Source organism: Sinocyclocheilus anshuiensis, unplaced genomic scaffold, assembly GCF_001515605.1.
Source record: "Sinocyclocheilus anshuiensis isolate Anshui unplaced genomic scaffold, SAMN03320099.WGS_v1.1 scaffold2293, whole genome shotgun sequence".
In the NCBI taxonomy this organism is placed as follows: Eukaryota; Metazoa; Chordata; class Actinopteri; order Cypriniformes; family Cyprinidae; genus Sinocyclocheilus; species Sinocyclocheilus anshuiensis.
In genome coordinates, this window is record NW_015552765.1 from 262836 (window position 1) to 269914 (window position 7079).

At 36.0% G+C, this 7079-nt stretch overlaps 1 pseudogene; it reads left to right on the forward strand.

Annotated features, from left to right (window-relative positions):
- Nucleotides 1–2074: 2074 nt before the first annotated feature.
- The window catches only part of LOC107667891 (brain-specific angiogenesis inhibitor 1-associated protein 2-like protein 2), a 13985-nt pseudogene continuing 8980 nt past the window's right edge, over nt 2075–7079 (forward strand).

The following is a 7079-nucleotide window of genomic DNA, read 5'->3' on the forward strand; positions in this document are numbered from 1 at the left end:
TGTGTGTGTGTGTGTGTGTGTGTGTGTATATATATATATATATATATATATATACACACACACACACACACACAGAGCTGATCCTAGACTTCTGGAGGACCTACGCAAAACTGTGTATACGGGGGTAAAACTGTGTCTTTAATGCGGTGCATTTCTTTTAATGCACCGCGTTAAAAGAAATGACATAAGCGGTTTTCATAACCGCTGGACAAATTCAAAAACGAAACTGAAATGCAATCATCTTTGAGAGCAAGGGGGCCCCCCGGTGTCTCGGGGGCCCTACGCAGCTTGCGTACTTTGCATATAGGGAGGATCGGCTCTGTGTATAAATAAATAAATAAATAACATGCTTTCTCCATATGTTTTGTATGCATCAGAATTACCAAATTGGACCAAGGTTAATATTACAACATACATGAAGGAATCATGGTGTCATTTTATATGAACTACCACTAACCAATCCAATATTTGAACTGTGATATATTTTTATATTGCATTTACATTTTATTTATGCTAAATTGCTCAGTTAACATGTTCTGTGTTTGACATTTGCACTAATCAAGGTGAACTAAAACAAGTGAGTAGGTGCTTCCTTTAAAGCAATGTTTTTACTCATTTATCGATATGTGCATTCATTTTGTTCATTTTATCATGTGTGACATTTTAGGGAAACTGACATTTTTTTTTTTTTTTACTGGAAGTTTGTTGTACTTACGGCGTTAATGGTCAAACTGAATACGGAGTACTTCCTTTCGTTTACTATTTGTAATGCATTTATCCTTACACTTGGAAATAATCTTCATAGCGTTTCTGTGTGCTGTCTCTCTGTCATTTGCGATTTTAAAGAAAAGCCTTGTTTTTTTTGTGCATTCTGTCATGCATAACCTTGCATACTTGCACATTTTAAAGCAGCGACTGGCAATATCTCAGTCTGTGAAGTATAGCTATGAGATGTATAAAAAATTATGATCTAAGAAAATGTATAATATACTGATGTTTTTAACAACAAATATGCATCAAGTATAACTTGATAACCTCTTGCATTTCTCATTAGCCTTGTTGCATTTTTGTTTGGTGTATTGATAACATATTTACAGTTCATTTTCTTCAAAAACTTGGTGATAACTTATAGACCAAAATAAGCTTTTGTTCACTTTGTACCTATAACCTGCTGCTGTGGCACTGATTTGAACCCTTTTACTGAAATGATATAAACTTAAAATAAAAAAGCACAGATTGGTATTAGTTCTGGTGTTTTCTATATGTGAAATAACCCTTTTTATATATAAAATGTGATTTTACTGATATTGTAGTAAATAAAAGTACTAATGTAACCTAATATAAAAGCAATCAGCATAGACACTGTCTACACTGTATTATTTATTATTATTTAACTTTATTTAGTATTATTATTATTTCATATACTATTATTTTTAAAACTCTTTATACTGTACAATTGGAAGAGTCTTGGAGAATTGTGTCAAAATGTGAGAAGATTTTTTTTTATTATTTGATATCAATTAAAGATAAACACCCAACACTTATACTTCTTTACAAATAAGTACATTGATGAGTACCTTAATTTTTTTTACTTCATGCATTTATTTAATATTTTACACAAAAATATGGCAGCAGAAATTTCAGGTCACACTGATGCATGAAAATTAGCAGTAATTAGTTGTTTTCCATGATTCTGATTGTAGTTGAGTGTCTCATTAGGTGTAACCAGCTGAAGTGTCACTTCTACAGATCTTCTCTCAGTTAAAGTTTATCTCCTGCCCGCCTGTCAGACGGCCGCCCTTCTCCACGTTCTGTCATGGGACAGGTAAATAATTCAAAACGTCAGGCCGTATCAGATGTGGACTCCTCGCGCTCTCTCTCTCTCTCCCTCTTTTACTCACCCTTTCTAGCCCTATAATAGGCATTAACAGAGACCTGAAAAAACCCATTACAGACATAAAGAGAGTGTGTCGTAACTAGTGTGAAAACTCACTATCACAGGTACGTGAAGCAATATCTTCAGTGTTTTTCTGTAAATGTTTTGATAATGCTCTGATAATGCTGTCAGAGACCTGAAAAAACCCATTACAGACATAAAGAGAGTGTGTCGTAACTAGTGTGAAAACTTTCACTATCACAGGTACGTGAAGCAATATCTTCAGTGTTTTTCTGTAAATGTTTTGATAATGCTCTGATAATGCTGCTCATGAAGTTGATTTTACATGTTCGTTGTAGTTTTGCGTTAAGTGTGTATTTTCCAACAGAAACAATGTCTGGTGCGAACAGTGACCTTCTACATAGATCAACCTTGAGTGTTTATAATGTGAGACTTCTGATACTCTCATTTAAGCTGAGATCAAACGAGAATGCTCATTAAGTATTGATGCAATTACATGGCTCTCTGGAATACTTGATTCTGATTGGTCAATCGTGACATTCTGCAGGCAAATGTTTTTACATAAAAAAAGCACTAAACTGTATAATTGTTTGTTGTCCCAGGCAACTGATTTTTTTAAAGATATCTGAACTAGTTGTGTCCTTCTTTCACTCTGCAGTCTCTCTGCATGCAGTAAAATTGATTTGAGCAAACGAAAAAACAAAAACAAAAAACGCAATCAAATTTTAATTGTCCTTGTCCGGTAATTAATTTATTTGGCAAATCGTTGTGTAAGGAACATGTACAGACAGCCAATGATTATTTCAAAATAAACCCCTTTATTTGTTATCTTGAAGCATATATTTATGATGCTCCGGCATCATTATTGATAGTATAATGGTGTTGTTTTGTGTTATTCAGAACCTCATGGATCAGTTTAATCCTGGCTTGCAAAAGCTGGTTACTTTAGGAAACAGCTACATCAAGGCTTTTGAAGGTGAGCATAATGTCTGTGTGTTTTCAAACACAAAGACTCCTAAAAGTGTATTGACCTTTTTGAATGGTTTGTATTGAAGTTTGTTTTCTTTCCGTTTTGTTCTTTGTTTTGTTAAACTTTTTGTTTTGCTAAAACTTGTTTTGTTTTGTTTGACAAAGGTAATAAAATACCAACCATTCTGAAAAAAAAAAGCTTTGCTTAAATCAGCCTATGGTAGTTATCTGGTCTCCTAGCCTGATTTGTTTGCTTAGGCTGGTCTGTTTTGAAGGTTTTAGAGGGGACTTGTCAGCTGGTCAAGCTAAAGACAAGCTAAACACCAGCTTGGAAAACCAGCAAACCACCAAAGTCTGGTTTTAGCTGTTATTATCATTAGGAAATGCTGACAAAATGTCTAAATTTATGATATTTTGTGTATGTGTGTGCATCAAAGCTTTGGCTCTGACAAGCGAGGCCTACTTCAGCGCTCTTGCTAAGATGGGCGAGCAAGCTCTCAACACGTTATCATCCAGATCACTTGGTAAGACTCAAAATGTGTGTGTTTTTGCATCTCAAAACCAATGCCAGTTGGGCAGATTGTGCAGCAAGATGTTCACTGAGTTTTTATCTATACTTTCTGGCTGTATCAGAGCTTGTTTGTACTTCATACATAGATGTTTCAGCAAACGGTGTCCAGTGGCAGATGCTTCCTCTCCTCTGTCATAAAACACAAGATTTGGCTCAGCGAAACCCTCGGCTCTTGGCTGTATCAGAGCTTGTTTGTACTTCATACATAGATGTTTCAGCAAACGGTGTCCAGTGGCAGATGCTTCCTCTTCTCTGTCATAAAACACAAGATTTGGCTCAGCGAAACCCTCGGCTCACTGCCCATGTAATGAGTTTTCGTTCCAGTCATATGCGCAGAGCGCCGTGGCAGTGATGAATGTCAGAACAAAGGTTTTAGAGGCTTAAAGATGGAACGAATTAAACAAGGGTCTTTATCTTTCAAAATTACTACAGGTATATAAACCGGCAGGTGTGTGTGTGTGTGTGTTAGAGATCAGGTGTCCATGTGAGCATTGAGACTTAAATTATTGATGCATGGTCTCATTCTTTCACCCCTTTAAATTAATTGATTCACCTCAGCACATTACACTCATCATTACGATGCACATATAATAATGTTAATAAAAGATGAAAAGATACTGTTTTTTTTTTTTTTTGGACAAGCTACATGATAAATGTTAGGACTTTTCTTTTTAAAAATTTCCAGAATTAATATAATTAGGTATAACTAATTATAGATATTTTAATTATAATAAATCTTAACTATAATTGACAAATATGCATAATTATGAGAATGATTAGTTAATTAATTTACAAGACTTATTACCAGTTCAATTGAATCACTGTAATATTTAATATATTTCTTTAGTAAAAGTTATTAATAATGAAACTTCTGTCATAATTTGCTCACCCTCATGTTGTTCCAAACCTGTATGACTTTCTTTATTCTGAGGAACACACAAAAATATATTTTTGAGAAATGTTTCGTACATTGAAACAAATGTTGTCCATACATTGAAAGTCAATGGGGTCCAAAAATGATTTTTTTTGGACCCCATTGACATTCATTGTATGGACAAAAACAATTAAAACATTCTTCAAAATATCTTATTTTGTGTTTTTCAGCAGAAAGAAAGTCATACTGGTTTGGAACAACAAAAAGGTGAGCAAATTATGACAGAAGTTTCATTATTAATAACTTTTGGTGAACTATCCCTTTAATGCTAGATGATCATTAAATTCAGTTGCTTATTTCTGGTCTCTTAGTTTGTTACGGTTCGACTGCATTAACTGACACAACCACAAAAGCTGGCGATCGATCCCCGTGATATATAAACACCGTTTACAAAAACCCACTCTTCCATTTCTGCACTTATTAAATATGTATTCATGATCGATTATTTAATTAATGTATTTGTTGGTTTCCCAGGTGACGTGTTGATTCAGATATCAGAGACCCAGCGGAAGCTCACTGCTGAAGTGGAGGGTGTGGTAAATAAATCTTTTTCTGTCTTTTCTAACTAAATGTTTTTTTTTTTTCTGGTAAGTAAACAGTTTTTTCTTCAAGTCTCTACATCTGATTGGATTCATAAACCGTCTTCATTGCTGGTCTTGTTCCAGTTCCACTGGTTTCACATAGAGGTTCTGCAGGCCATGGACAAGAACGTGAAGCTGGATGAGGAATACATCGAAGTGAGTATGGAACCATGTGTTATGTATTGAGACATGTGCATATATGTGTATGAGCTGATATATTTTCTGTATGTGTGTAGGGCAGCCGTAGAGTTTATGAATTGGAAGTGAGAAATCAGGCTGCAACACTGGAGCGACAGCTGAGACGTGGTGTGTTCAGAGACTCACTGATAAGTTCATAAGTGTTCATACATGCATATTTGTGGGTTGATGTTATTTTGGTTTATAGATAAGTCACCCAAGTCATCAGTTTTATGTTCCCTTTGTCTACAGAGTTTTCCCCAAGTATTGCACTTAACAGTAATTGAATGTCATCAGATGTGTTCGCTCTGACAGGGATTACATCACTAAAGGTCACTGTGTCATTGTATTGTAGTTGCTAATTCAAATGTAGTATGCATCTTTATCAAGAGGTGGATCACATTATCTTTACTGCCTACTTTTCCATTGGTTGTAGTCACATTTCGCCACTGCTCTTTTGCACCTTATTAGCAGTCGCCAGAAATCACACAGTCTTAAACTTTTCACTGGAAATTTAACTTTTCACTAGAAATTTCAGGTGTAAACAACTATATTTTCTGTATGTTGTGTACAAAATTGTCTTAAGGGTTGCTCACACAGCTTGTTATGACAAAATGACTGCAAGTCATTGATTTTCAGTGACAGTTGACAATTTGAAGCAACATAGGCAAAAACTACCTTTGGCAATATGACAAAGCCGACTTCAACTTTTTGCGCAATGTGGCAACTGCCACTGTGAGTGAAGACAGTGAAGCTCACTATGTTTTGGAACAGAGCCTGTGTCTCAGTGCATGTGTTTGTGTGGATGCAGGAGGGCAGTGAGTACATGCAGTACCTGAGGCAGAGCCAGCATGAAATTCTCAAAGAGGAAGAAAGGAGATATCGTTTCCTGGCTGAAAAACATTGTGGACTTACACAATTACTACTATACCTTATCAACAAGGTACAGCTGCTTTCCACTGGAGTTCATTAGCCAGTGTGCACTCAGTCATATAGATCCTCTCTCCAGTTCCATCCAAACCTTATCGGCTCACTGCACAACCATCTTTCCGTGTTGACAGACGGGAGTATCTCTCCAGCAGAGAGCAGATGGTTGGAAAGAAAACGTCAGTGAGAGCAGAAGTTCCAGACCTCGAACACCCACTCCATTAGATCAAGAATCTCAGGTGACACAGGAATGATGGGAATGAAGAGTAACTGCAAAATGTATAATATTCTAGTACTTAGTATGTCCTCCAGAACTCCAGAAAAAGTACACTGCTCTGACCCTTCTTGACACTGAGTGTACAAGTTCATGACAAATTTTCACATGTGTGCTGTTTAACTCCTGGAGGACGACCTCCTTAAATGCCCTGGTCTTTAATGGGGAGTGTTGCTCAACTCGTCTCTACAGAATCTCTCACAGCAGCTCAAGAGTGTTAACATTGAAAGTCAGTGAGAGCAGAAGTTCCAGACCTCGAACACCCACTCCATCAGATCAAGAAGCTCAGGTGACACTGGAATGATGGGAATGAAGAGTAACTGCTCATCTATCCATATTCCCCCATTTTTCTGTGCACTTTTAGGCAAACTGCCGAGCCCAAACATTTCCACAATCACATAATGGAACAGATGGGTAGCTTTGTGTGGCGTTCAGAATCCAAAATTAACTTTTTATCACATCTGTCAATTGAGGGTGAATTTACAAGCCATGAAATTGTGTTTTGCATCATTTAAAGTCGGGAAACTTGTTTTTGCTGGAGGTGGAGCGCTTTTTTACATATAACTTGGAGACAAACATTTTGTTTATTTGGAATAATGGTCTTTGATAAATCGCTCACAACAAGACTTGCATTAAGAAAGTAAATAAAAAAAAAAAACAATAAAAAAGTTTGGTTTGTGGCTAAACTACAAGTGTCTGTTTTTATATACTATATATATATATATATATATATATATTATTAATATATG